The sequence below is a fragment of the Gopherus flavomarginatus genome (genome assembly GCF_025201925.1).
Source record: "Gopherus flavomarginatus isolate rGopFla2 chromosome 13 unlocalized genomic scaffold, rGopFla2.mat.asm SUPER_13_unloc_4, whole genome shotgun sequence".
Lineage (NCBI taxonomy): Eukaryota > Metazoa > Chordata > Testudines > Testudinidae > Gopherus > Gopherus flavomarginatus.
Window position 1 is genome coordinate 65,922 of NW_026114612.1, and position 13,481 is coordinate 79,402.

Consider the following 13,481-nt stretch of genomic DNA (forward strand, 5'->3'; position numbering starts at 1 on the left):
ATGGTGGCTGCAAAATCTTTTTGTGTACTTCTTCTTATCATCAGTGTACTGTTTTCTCTGTGATCTAGGCCTTCACAAGAAATTTGTACCTTGATAAAAAATCAACTGCTCTTGGTGAAGGCAATGGACTTAACACCCTCTGGGGTGTCCCTACACAGGTACAAGTACTAACAACAGTAGCTGCCTTTTAGCCATGGTTTTTAATCAGGGCAAATAATTGAAACAAACCCCGTTAAATCATTTCTCAGCCCGAATCCTGCACCCACATTCCCTAGAGCATTGGGCCACCATGTGGACATTTCATTTCCCACCTCAATTTCACACAGAGACACAATTTCCTTTGCACAAATCCATGAACAGCAAAACCTCCCTATGTCTCTGGTCTGAGCCAGGTTATTCGATTCCAGTGAACCCTTCTCTCCTGCGATGGTGATGGGCAGACAGAGGGGACATGGCACCTGCATCCCTGCCAGTGAGATATTGGCTCGGCTCTTTCTTTCTGCTGCTGTTGTTCATCCATGAAACATCAAGGGTGAAATGCAAGGCTGAGTTTACGCACCAGCCCCTGGAAATATTTCAGTGCCCCAGAGAAATCCTGCCCCCTGCTATTGGAACGATGTGCTGGAGATTTGACTAGGAAAGAGACTGTCTGAATTGTCAGAGCGGGGAATGAACAACATTCTACAGCAATGTCATTAACACAAACACACTCTCATCCTGCTCCAGCCGGATGGGAAATGGGCAGGAATTCTCGCTGTTCAGCCAAGGACACACTTACACTGATGCGCAGCCATGAATGTGCTGGGGAAGCTGGTCTGAGCAAACAATGGGAATGACAATTCAGTGAGAACAGAATCATCATGTAGTGAAACAAATGTATGTTAAGTAGTTGTGGCCAAGTGGTTAAGGTGATACATCACAAATCCATTGTGGTTTCCTGGCACAGGTTCAAATCCTGACAACTGCGGTGTTGTTGTTATTATTGCACCCTTAGTGCCTGAGCATCCACAGTGTGAACTGGCGCCAGATCTAGCTTCACTCTATCTACACTTAAAACACTGCTGTGGCACTGCTATAGCTCTCTGGAGCAGACAGTGACTGGAGGGGTTTTCCCATCCCTGTAATAGCTACGTTGACAGAACAGTTCTTTCTTTTCTTTAGCACTATCTAACCAGGGCTTAGGTCACCTTAACTCTATGGGTTGGGGGGAAATCACACCCTGAGAGACGTCGCTCTGCCACTTAAGTGCCCAGTGTACACCAGCCCTTAGATTCCTCTTGGTATTTCAAGGCAGGCACTGACCTGTGAGAGGAAAACATCAGATCACAAACACAGAGACTGAATTCCCCACATTTAATCTTGCTGCACTTTCCAGAAAGTCACAAAATTCAATTCATTCTTGCTAGGACAGAGAAAAAATAAGTGACACTAAGTTTTTGGCTTGGTTACATAAAATTAAGTGTTTAATTAATATAGTAAAACTCTGTACTGATTCCTCTAACACCACAGCGTGAAATAGAAACAGAGACAAATCTTGTCAGTGACGACTAATTTTGCAAATGATCTTCCCATTATTAATTGCCATGCTGCCCCCATTGGAGGTCTGGGCATCTCTAGTGTCATTGCTCTCCATTCACCTTCCCCTTAGAATTGTTCTCAGACATTCGCCTTCCTCTGTAGCATGGGGCACGGGTTCACTTGCTGGAGGATGAATCTATGAATCTATTCCCAAATTTGGAAAATTGTGCAGTTCAGAATGTGAATAGTGACCCCGTCTCCTTCCTGCACCTGCTCTACATTGCTCCCCAGCAGCTTCTCCCCCTGCAGAGTAACCCCAGCACGGCAGTGCAGCTGCCCAGGGTTCAGCAAGGGCCCCTGGCAAGGACAGTGGGTGCAGCTAACAGCCCGGTGTGCCTGGCAGTGAGGCAGTTTAAAAAAGAAACACTCCCCCAGAAGTACAGAGACTGAATTCCCCAACTTTAACATCATGACCCCCTGTAGAAAGCCACACGTGCCAGTTGTATTTTCACAGGGAGATGCAAAAATCAAGTGACACTCATTTTTAAGTTGAGTAAATAAAGTTGAGGAGATAGTTATTAACCTCACAAAAAAAAAAGGCTCATTTCCCAAACAATCCTCAAAATGTTACCAATTCCCACCCTTCCTCCATAGCAGCTCTGTGCAGTGTAACTGTTCTGCAGGCAGCTTCCCATTAAATGCTGTTGTGGGACATTCCCAGACCTGGAAAGGTACGAACAACAGAATTTGAAGAGCAAACCTGGCTCCGTGCACCAGGCGGGATTTGAGTGTTTTGTCCCTGTCACTTAGTCTTTGTCAATAGTACAGATGCCATGGGCAGGACTCCAGGCTCTGCTGGAGGGATCCTGGCACAGGGGCTGGTGGAGGAGAAAGGATTGTAGTTTCTGACCTGCACTCTGGAGAGGAGCTAATAAGTGAACAGGGCATTTTTAACTTCTTCCCTGCCTTAGTGTCCCCTGGGCTGGAATTGTACATTCCACAGGGCCAAATGAGGGGGTGATGCCATTTGGTTAATGAAAACCAGTGCTCCAGGTGAGGTTTGAACTCACAACCTCAGCATAGCTCCTCTTAGCACTGCCCTATAAGTACTGTGCGCTAACCAACTGTGCCACTGGAGCACCTGTCAATTGCTATTCTCCGTAGGTTGATAAAGGCAAGGAGTGACCCCAAAACATTCTCAGTGAGGTTGAGAGCAGGTAGGGACAAGCGTTGTACTTGGTGGGGTGGATTCTTCTTAAGGCTTCCAGGCACCATTTGACCCTTTTGTTCGTCCTTGTGTAATAACAGAGCTGATTAAGACTCACTGTAGAGTCTTGCTACAGACCAACAGATCTGAAATCACTGATCACCAGGTCTAAGCATTAGTCCTGTTTTGGGACAGTGTCTCTCATGCAAGAAATTGCTGAGTCTGCGCTAGCAGTGAGGCTCCCTCACTAACAGCTGAAATCAGGGAGAGCTGTGTGAAGTGCAGGGCCCCACAAGTGCTTGAACAGGGGGGAACAACACCCCAGGACTTTTAAAAATGGGAAGGCTCTGCCATGCCACTTTGTAATGACCGTAAGGGGGAGTGAGGCGGAAGGGGGCGGATAGCAGTAAGCGGGAGGTAGGGTCTTGGGGGGAAGAGGCAGCATGGGAGCAGGGCCTTTGGGAGAAGGGCTCGGTGCAGGGGCATGGCCTCGAGTGGACGGGATGGGGCTATTGTTCGGGCTCTGGTGGTCACTACTTTTAGGGAGCCTGTTCCACTCCTGGTGGGACCACAATATGTCCCAGAGCAGAGAGGGGCCAGCAGAACGGTGACAGAGGGGAAGGGCAAGTGACCGACAATGTGGCCAGACAGCGGAGGGTGGAGGAAGAAAGGGGCTTTCCCCCCGGGACGTGAGAGGTGAACTGTGGGTTTTCACTGACCCGGGACAGCAGCTGTGGGTGAGGTGCAGTGAAGGGAGGGGCACATCCACAGAGCTTTTGGTGTCTGGATTTAAGAGCCCGAGGCAAAGGCCACTGCCCAGCTCACTGTGGGTGGGTGTTTTGTTCATAGTGTAGTGTTATGAATCCTGATTGTGGTGTTATTACAAGGTGAGTTTCCTCCTTTTTCTTAAAGTTTCTTTTCTACGCTCAGTGGTTGTGAGTGGGGAAAATATCATCTCTTAGAGGCACCCAGTGGCCAGGGCTAGTTTAGCCAGGTTACTGGGTGGGGGCTTAGGCAGACTGTGTGTTGTATTGTTGAAGAGGAGCCCCAAGCACCCAGACAGGAAATTGTAACTTCAGCCTTCAGAGTAAGAGCCAGAGGTGCTGCCAGCTGAGCTAGCCAGGCCGCCTAAATATATTAACCCCTTTCACCGCAAGAGCAAACACTGGGTACTTCTGCGCTTCTCAGCAGCTGGGAAAGAGCCTCTTGGGGGAAATCTTCCCCTCCTCTTGCCCCACCCTCAATCGCTCTGTGGCTTTTAAGCCTTCCCTTGGAGCTATCAGCACCAGCTGCCTCTGCTCCAGATGCCCAGAGGAGGAGAGGTGTACTGGGGTCCAGCCTGGGGCTCTTCCTCCCTCCTGCCTATCCATGACTATTAAACCTGGGCAAGAGGAAGAGGGTGGCAACTGGGCTGTCGACGTGCTCTCTTTCACGTAAATCAGTGTGACTCCTGGCCTATCCCTGCAGAAAGGTGTACCGCATCTGTGTCTGGTGCGAGCTCAGATCAGAGGAATTGGAGGCTACCTCCTGCCCTCCACTGGTTCTACTATGGAGAGACATGTCCTCTAAACCGACCTCACTACAAACCTGCATCAGGGAGTGGTCATCATAGAAGAGTTTCCTCTGACAGTTGGGAAAATGGGACCAGCGGTCCTCAGGCCATCTGACACAATTAAAATCCATCCCCTACACCAAACACTGTGTAGTCCAGAGGAAGGGAGCCAGTTCCTTTCACACCTTAACTGGGGACCAAAGACACTAATCTAGTGGTAACAAGTGCCATGGAGCACTGCAAATATGAAGAACAAGACTCCAACCTCATCATTCTTCCCTGGCCAGGAGGGCCAGAAAGACAGGCCCTTCCTCCAACCACCCTCTACCCATCAAGCCACCCTAAAGCTGTTAATGTGCGTTTCCTGAATGCACACCATGTCCAAGTCCAGCTTCTCCAAGTCACTGAACATCCTACAATCTCCTCCTGGGCCCTCCAATCCCTGCCACCTTCCACGTGGACACTTTTACAGACGCCCCTTCCCCAGTACTGCCCTCCCTCAGCTGTGGAGAGGAACTTTTGTCCCCAGTCCCTGCCCCCTCTGGCACCATCTCCTAGGGCCACCCTGCCTCACTCTCTTCCCACCATATTGGGTCAACCAATAAGTCGCATGGGAAATACAGCTCCCGTCTCTGATTTTAAAAGGTCAGGTGGGCCAACTGGGGCAGAAGTCCATGCTCCATTGTCTTGCTGTGGATCTCAAAATCAGGGACTCACCTCAGGTAAAGGTGCTGCTGCGCTCCCAGAAAACAAGCCACCTCCACACAAAGAAAGATAAAAGGGCTGTTAAAGCCAGGGACCTTTAGTTTTTCACACTAATGCTTGCCCAACTGAGTTACTTTGGTATCTGCATAATGCTTTATTGGCCTGCTGCTTCTCTGTCTGGGATGTTTTTATCGGCCATGGCCATGGCACACAAAAAGGACCTCATTGTGAGTGGCCCACGAAGACAAGACTCGCTTTTGCCTGCCATGCTCAGCTTGACTTGCTTCCTCACACCATTCCTGCCTTAGTTCCCGGGTTGACCTGGTGGCAGAAGGGGACTGGGGGCCAGTGATGTAGGGAGGAAGTTGAGCTGGACCATGAGCTAGACTAGACCTTGACAGTAAGAGTCTGGCCACCACCTGCTGCCCCACCTTGTTATCCTGGCTTCCCCCACTGGAAGTCATTTAGGAAGGGAAGTGGGGCTTCTACCTCCCCTCCCCGATTTTCACATCACAGAGGAGCACAAACAGGAAAACAAATGGCTGCTCCATACTTCTCCCATGAGAGGAACCAGACAACCTTAGCTGTGGTGAGTAAGAAGCGTCTGTTGGCTGATAGGGCCTGTCCTCGAGGAGCAGGAACAGCAGCTGACACCTCCCCCTTGGCTCCACGCTGTGATAAATGCTCATTGCCTGGCTGATTTGGTGAATGCTGCTCTGGGCTCTGGAGAAAGTCTGTATTGGTCTGTCAACCCCCCGTCTTCACTGAGCCAGTCTGGTAAGGTCTCGAGTGCCCCCTCCTGCCTGGCAGCTGAGAGTCTGTGCAGACATCAACCCCCCTGCCAGCCCCACAGGCGGCAGCAGCACCAGCCCCCCCAGCACCACAGGGGCACTCAATGCACTTCCTGTGGGGAAATGGCTCCTTGGCATCCAGCTGCTAGAGTGAGAGCCAGGAGAGAGCAGTGTCTGGCTCACCTTGGGGGAGAGAAGAGACCTGATGAGAGCTGATCTTCAGTCTCCCCCGCAATGCTGGTCAGTTTTATTGCCACTGTAATAGTCAGTGCTTCCCTTCAGGGTGGCCCTAGAGGGGTGCAGGACCTGGGACAAATCCCCCCCTTTCTGCCCTTCCCCACTCCACCCCTTCCCCCAAGTCCCACCCCTTCCTGCCCTGCATCTTCCTGCTCCATTCCTCTCCCTCCTCTTCCTGCACCCCACTGAACAGCTGATCACTGGCAGGGGGAGGTGTTGAAGGGGAAGAGCAGGAGCTTGTCCACAAGGCCCGAAGCAGGGGCAGAGCTGGCTGCCAGTGGGTGCTGAGCACCATTTTTTCCCCCCTGTTGGTTCTGCAGCCCCGTAGCACCTCTGCATTCACTGACTCGGCTCCTTTCATGCTCTAAAGAGAGGAGCAGAACCAGGTGAGTGGCAGAGACTTCAGGTGCTGAGAGTTTGCCTGACACCTCAGGGACACAGTGTGAGGTGGTGTCCTAGGCATCTCTATGAAAGGAGCAGAGCAGGATTTACTTGGGGTGGGGAGAGAATTGAGAGCATCAGTTTGTATAAAGGTATTGCGTGAGTGAAAGGCTGTGAGCAGGATTCAATCCTACGGAGAGGAATACTATTGGATTTATCAATTCTAACACCTTAACCACTCAGCCATCAGCATAATAAGGTTTCAGTACCACAGAATAAATAATCACGATGAACTGGTCAATAATGACAATGCCCAGGCCTGAAGATTTCCCACAGCAAACCTGGCTCCCAAAGCACTGGGGGGATTTGAGGTTTGTTCTCTTTGCTTAGCCATGTGCAGTTACACAGACAGCGCGTTTAAAAGTCTCCCCTCCCACAGAGCGGGAATGGGAAATGATTCTCAACTTGAAGCCTGATGTGAATGTGAATGTCTGGACCAAGGGGCCAGGGACTGGCCTTTGCTAGAGAAACCACTGTCAAGTTTTAGCCAATTAGGACAAGTTTCTGGCACTACACCTGCACAGCTCTGCTCCCTGATCTTCTTGGGCTCCTGCTTTCTCCTTAGCTCCGCCCCACTCTGGCCCAGACCGTTGCAGCTCACACAGAGGATGGGACTCCCTCATTTGATTGCTTGGCCTGTCAGTCCGGCTAACTTCGAGCTTTGGCCTCTCCCCATTGCCCCTGGGGTCTGTCAGTGTCAGGGTCCAGATTTCCCATTGGCCCTTCCCCCTTCTATTGGGACTGGGAACTAGCCAACCAACCCGCCCCCCACCAAGTTTTAATAAAGGGCCAAGAGCAGGCCCATTACACAAACCAGCCCTGTGAGGGTCACTGATGGGCAGAGAAGGCCACATAAGCTGGTCCCATGATGTAACACTCAGCAACCAGGATTCTGAATCCGGCAATCTGAGTTCAAATCTCAGTCAGACCTTGTGTTGGTTTGCAGTAAAGCCCTGGAGCGCAAAGTGCTCCTCTTTCCTGTCTCCAGTTGTACAAGAGTGAGTCTTTTCCCTGCTGCTGGGTGACTCACACCCACTGGAGCCAGGTATTTGGTCAGGATGGCTGCAATGGGTTGGGGCTCCAGAACTTGCTACCCTGGCTACTGCTGTCTGCAGTCCTGCAGTTTGACTTAATGGTTGGGATTCTTGCTGCTTCACCTAATGCCCACAAGTTTGGCCATTGTGCTTCCCACCACACTTTTCCTCTGGCCCACGTGGCGCTTGAAGAAAGGAGTGCCAGAGCTGGGATTAATAGTCAGGCCTTGGCAGGAGGGAGGAAGAGTCCCAGGCTGGAGCCCCACACACCTTCCCTCCTCCAGGCACCTAGAGCAGAGGCAGCACAGCTCTGTTCACTACATACCTCAGCAGAATAGGTGAGTTCATGTAAATACAGTCTGGTCCCAAAGCCTCGCCCTAACCCTGGCTCATCACTAGCTGTCAGAGGAGAGCTCATTCATACCTTGCTTGCAAATCATAATGCACCAACATTGTTAGCAAACACAACAGCTGGGTGATGAAACCAGTCTTTGTCCAGACTTTTAAAAAAACCTGTTATACTTTCTCAGGTACAAGTATTTTTCATACGTTGTATCTGCTTTTAAAGTGTGTGTTAACGTTTCAATTTCCATTCAAATTTGCAACCAATGACAACATTGGCAGAGCTGTATGTAACTACCTTAACATCTGGGAGTGGGGGAGTGTTAGGGAAATTCGGGGAAGGGGGTGCACAGCCCCCTGGCTGGGGGCGTATAGGGAATGCCCAGTTTCACTGAATTGAGTTTCCTACTGCAGCACCTCAGTAGGTTACATCAGACAGGAGCTGCAGTGTCTAGGCAGTGGGATGCCTGTGCCTTTAAGAGCCCAGCCCTGGGAAGCCCATGCTGAGACGTGCTGCCTGTGGGAGGGGAAATAAAAAAGCCCCTCTGCTCCCCCATCCTATTTTTGCAAACACTGAAGTCGCAGCCCCCCGGGGTTACTGTTACCCTCTTCCTCTGCCTGTGCTGGGGTTTAACCCTCAGGCAGCACTTCATCCCTGGGCTTAACTCTGGCTCCTTTCCCCCCTTCCTGATTTTGCTCTTCAGTCCCTCTCCTAACTCTGCCTCCAACTGCTTGACACTCCTGACCAGTCAATTCCCCCCTGCCCCGTTTCGACCCTGGCCACCCTCTCCTCTGATTTGCCCTCCTTTGCCCCTTTTTAATCCCTGTAAAAAGTAGGGGGTGCTGGGTCCCATTCTGGGGGGGGGAGGGCTTGGTGCCTGGCCCCTGCCTGCCCAATGCTCAAAGTGCCCCACAATCTTGCGGATGTTTGCTGAGTGCTGCAGGGTCACCTGCAGGGGGAGAGGGACATGGTTAGGAAGTGATGCAGCCAAGGATGCCTCACCCAACACTGAGATGCAGCCACCTCTGAGGTGGGTTGCATAAGTCAGCAAATTAATTTGGAACAGGAAACGCACTGAAAGGACCGAGGCAACTGCAGGAGAAAAGCAGAAAAAGCAGGAGCCCTGGATCCCAGCCCTGCCCCTTCCCTGTATTTCCATATGACTCCATCCAACAGCTGCCTCCCCCACAATTGCAGGGCAGTGCCATGGAGCACACCGAGGCCTGCCTGTTTGCACAGGACAGCTGATATCAGTGCCCTGGGTGGAGAGAGATGATGCTAAGGGAGAAGCAGGCAGCAGACATTCCCCGCAACAGAGGAAGAAATGCTAGGGTGTGCTGTGCTGCAAGGAGTGAGGGGAGTTGGCAGGGAATGGGTGGTGTGTCTGTCTCTTCCCCCCCCCAATTCCTCCCCAGCCCTACCCTGGCCCAGGCTAATCCCAGCCTAGTTACCAGGGTTACATTTGGCCTGTATTTCCCAGTTGCTGGTGGCATGGGAGCTGAGGAGCATGAGCCTCTACTCCCCCTTCCCCTGACACAGTTGCATGGGAACTGACCAAAGGAGCCTGCAGCACTGCTACCTAGAGGAAACTGAGGCACCAGCCAGTGACAGACACATCATGGCTCTCCTCATCCTCATCCTCTTTTCCATATACAACCCAGGGGAGAGGGGGTGTTTAAACTCAGGGCAGTTGCATAGTCAACCAGAGGATGTTGTGAAGGCCAAGACTATAACAGGGTTCAAAAAAGAACTAGATAAGTTTATGGTGGATAGATCCATCAAGGGCTATTAGCCTGGGTGGGCAGGGATGGTGCCTGTAGCCTCTGTTTGCCAGAAGCTGGGAATGGGAAATAGGGGATGGATCACTTGGTGATTCCCTGCTCTGTTCATTCACTCTGGGGCACCTGGCACTGGCCACTGTTAGAAGACAGGAGGATACTGGGCTAGATGGACTTTGCCTCTGAACCAGTCTGGCCGTTCTTCTGTCTCCCTTGGAACAGCAGTGACACCCAGTGGGCAGTCAGAGTAATGCACAGAAGGTGTTTTCCTTGGTGCAGCAGTGACACCCAGTGGCCAGGTGGCATAATGCACAGCATGTGTCTGCCTTCTAGGAGCAGTGACACCCACAGACCAGTCATGGTAATGCACAGAGTGTGTTTCCCACAAATCTGGGTAATGCACAGAGCATGTTTCCCATGAAGTAGCAGTGACACCCAGTGACCAGCAGGGGTGGCATCAACCTCTTCCCATTTGATGGGGGACTGAGGTGGGCTACACAAAAAAATTGGGGGGCTGGGACCCTCATCACCTGGCCCCACTCTTCATGGGGGCTATGCCTCTGCTCCTTCTCAGTTAAAGACCAGGCTCATCTCCTCGCCAGGGTTTACAGCAATACAACCTTTATTAAAATCAAATAGTAAACAGAGCTTACTCTAAAAAAAAATCTAAATCTGTCCAAGTTTTAGTATTAAATTCAAAATCCTCTTAAAGATCCCATCAGAAACCAAAACCTAAATGAAAAATTGAAACCAAAAACAATGCTTAATTTAAAACCCAAACATTAAGAAAAACTTTGTTTTTAAAAATAAAAACTAACAAATGCCATAAATTAATTATTTCAAAATTTTATCAAAAAAGTGTGCTACAGCAGGATGATAAAATAATATAAAATAAAAAGCCCGACCACTAAAACCTCCTATAAAGGAATTGAATCCTTGAATACTAGCCAAATCTGTATAAAATATGCAGAACTATGTCAAATCTGGTATTGCAGGTCAGCCATTCCATCCAGCAAATGGCAATGAAAAGCTCCACTCCAACTTAAAAAAAAAATTCCTAAACCAATAAGTCAAAACAGTCACAGCCTAAAAAAAACCTACACAGAAGCAAAATTAAACCTGTACCAACATTGGAACAAACAATGTAAATTTCTAATTCTAACTTCTTGTTTCTCCCAGGAGGAAAGTGTTTTGCACCCCAGTAACCAGGCTGTTACTACAGATTTTTTGCGATGCCACCTACTGGTGCGCAGAGGGAATTGACCGAGTGATCTCCCTGCTAATTTAACTACCACCTTGTTCTCTGGCAGCAGCTCCATTGACGAGCTGGGGAGTGACCTGACCATGGCAGCACCCTATTTGCATATTAAAAGCCGGTGAGTGCGTTTGGGGTGGGGACCCACATGCCAAGGGATGTGAACAAATTGGGGAGTCCAGCGGCAGGCAACAAAAATGGTTAGGGGGATAGGGCACATGATTTATGAGGAGAGGCTGAGGGAACTGGGGTTATTTAGTCTGCAGAAGAGAAGAGTGACGGGGGATTTGATAGCAGCCTTCCTGAAGGGGGGTTCTGAAGAGGATGGAGCTCGGCTGTTCTCAGTGGTGGCAGATGACAGAACAAGGAGCAATGGTCTCAAGTTGCAATGGGGGACGTCTAGGTTGGTTGGATATTAGGAAACACTATTTCACTAGGAGAGTGATGAAGCACTGGAATGGGTTACCTAGGGAGGTGATGGAATAGCCATCCTTAGAGGTTTATTAAGGTCAGGCTTGAGAAAGCTTTGGCTGGGATGATTTAGTTGGTGTTGGTCCTGCTTTGAGCAGGGAGTTGGACTAGATGACCTCCTGAGATCTCTTCCAACCCCGATATTCTATGATTTACAAATGGGCCCTGAGCAGTGTTCTCTTTAATTTGTTACGTCCATGTGTGGAATTAAATGTTTTAGGTGTGCCAATATGGAGGTGATGTGTGGTGGGATGTGGCTCAGGGGTTTGGACTGTGGGAGGGGGCTCAGGACTGGGGCAGAGGGTTGGTTTGTGGGAGGGTGAGGGCTCTGGCTGGGGGTGTGGGCACAGAGGGCTTGGGATGAGGGGTTCAGGATACAGGAGGGGACTAAGGGCTGGGTGTAGCCTATAGGACTAACCTGCTTGCTTGCATATATATATATCTTTTCTTAGAGTTTAAGTATTTGGCTTATTGTAAGAGGTTTATAGATTTATATGAAAGTAAGTTTGGCTGTAATGCACAGGACCTACTACACGCCATATCCTGTATGTTAAGCTAAGGCAAAGTTAGCATATCTATGTTATGACTTTTTACTCAGAAAGCAAAGTTGACCTTTATCTTGTTACTTAAATAGATAAGAACCCACGCCTGCCTAAGACGTTTACCTAGACCAATCGACAATGAAGAATGGCATGGGGGGGGTTCAGTCTTGTACCCACAGACTTAATAGGTACACCACAAGGGAACTTCTGTGCATATGCACATATCATCAATATGCACAAACATACTAGCCTGTGAAGTAGGCGTACCCTAATGTTTTGTGGGTGAGGAATGAAATTTGGGCATAGGAGGAAGGATTTCTGGCACTTGTGCCCTATAAAAGAGGTGACCCACCTCACTAGAGCACTTCACTCTATCATTCTGACTTACCTCCTCCACTTTCTTTCTCTGTAATATCTATCTACTATCAGTAGGCTCTACTTGGTCTTCTTAACCTTTAAGTTTCAAGGGAACTAGGCTAAGCTTGGTTTCCCAAAGTTTTTAGTCTTTGTTTATTAGGTTTTGATTTTAAGTTTAACTTAGTCAAGTAAACCCTGCGTAACATTCGCTTTTTCTAAGCACTACATCTTTCACTCAAGAATTGAGAAACCTGAACTGCAAGGCTGGTCCTGTGTCTCTTACCGCCAGATTATCAGGGAAGGGTGTGAGTATATTAACCAAAACTTTGTTGCATAGAATGCCATATGTATCTTCTGAATAACAGTAATGCAACTGTAACTTTGTACCTCTGCTTATTTTACTATTTACTTACTATTTCACTGATTTTAATAAAAAGGTCTTTAAGGCTATAATCTGTCTCAGTGTGAGTTTCCTGTCATATCCCCAAGGGTCCTTTGTAAATTCTGTGGAGCCTGATTCGCGATAAGAACTTTCATCTTCTGGTCAAACAGATTGGCAAGCCTAAAACCCATATTAATAATACTGATAATTAATTAGTATTCATATTACTAATTAAATTAAATACAATTAAAATTAAACTAATACATTAAATTTCCACCATATTATCCTAATTAATATTATTAGTATACCCGAAATCAAGCGACATGGGGCAGAGAGTTGGGGTGCAGGGGGATGAGGGCACTGGCTCTGGGGGTGCAGCTCCAGGGTGGGGTTGGAATGAGAGGTTCGGGATGCAGGAGAGGGCTCAGGGTTAGGGCAGAGGGTTGGGCTGAGGGGGATGAGGGCTCTGGTTGGGGGAGCAGGTTCTGGGGTGAGGCCAGGGAAGAGGGGATTGAGGTACGAGAGGGGAGTCAGGCTAGGGCAGAGGGTTGTGGTGGGGGAGTGAGGGGTTGGGGTGCCGGCTGCCCCAGGGCTGCAGTGGGGAGAGAGGACTTCTCCCATCCCCCTCTCACCAGAGCAGCTAGGGGCCAGGTGAGATGCACCTCTCCCCCCCTGCAGGAGCTCCGGTGGGCCTGGATGGAGGGAGGGGCTCCTCTGGAGGGCCTCGGCTGGGCCAGGCTGGGCCATGGACTCCTCTCTCCCACAGCTCTGGTGTGCCTGGGCTGGGACAGGGGAGGGGCTCCTCTCCCAGCCTGCACTGCCCTTGAGAGCCTGCTGCATGGCTGCACAGCTTACAGGGAACTGAGGT

The 13,481-nt window shown here is 49.8% G+C and overlaps 1 non-coding gene across 1 annotated transcript; it reads right to left on the reverse strand.

The window, feature by feature from the left end:
* Positions 1 to 2,563: 2,563 nt before the first annotated feature.
* On the reverse strand, positions 2,564 to 2,657 carry TRNAI-UAU (transfer RNA isoleucine (anticodon UAU)). Its single transcript has 2 exons — positions 2,620 to 2,657; positions 2,564 to 2,599 (listed from the first exon to the last, which is right to left on the reverse strand). It is a non-coding gene; the product is annotated as a tRNA-Ile (tRNA).
* Positions 2,658 to 13,481: the final 10,824 nt, after the last annotated feature.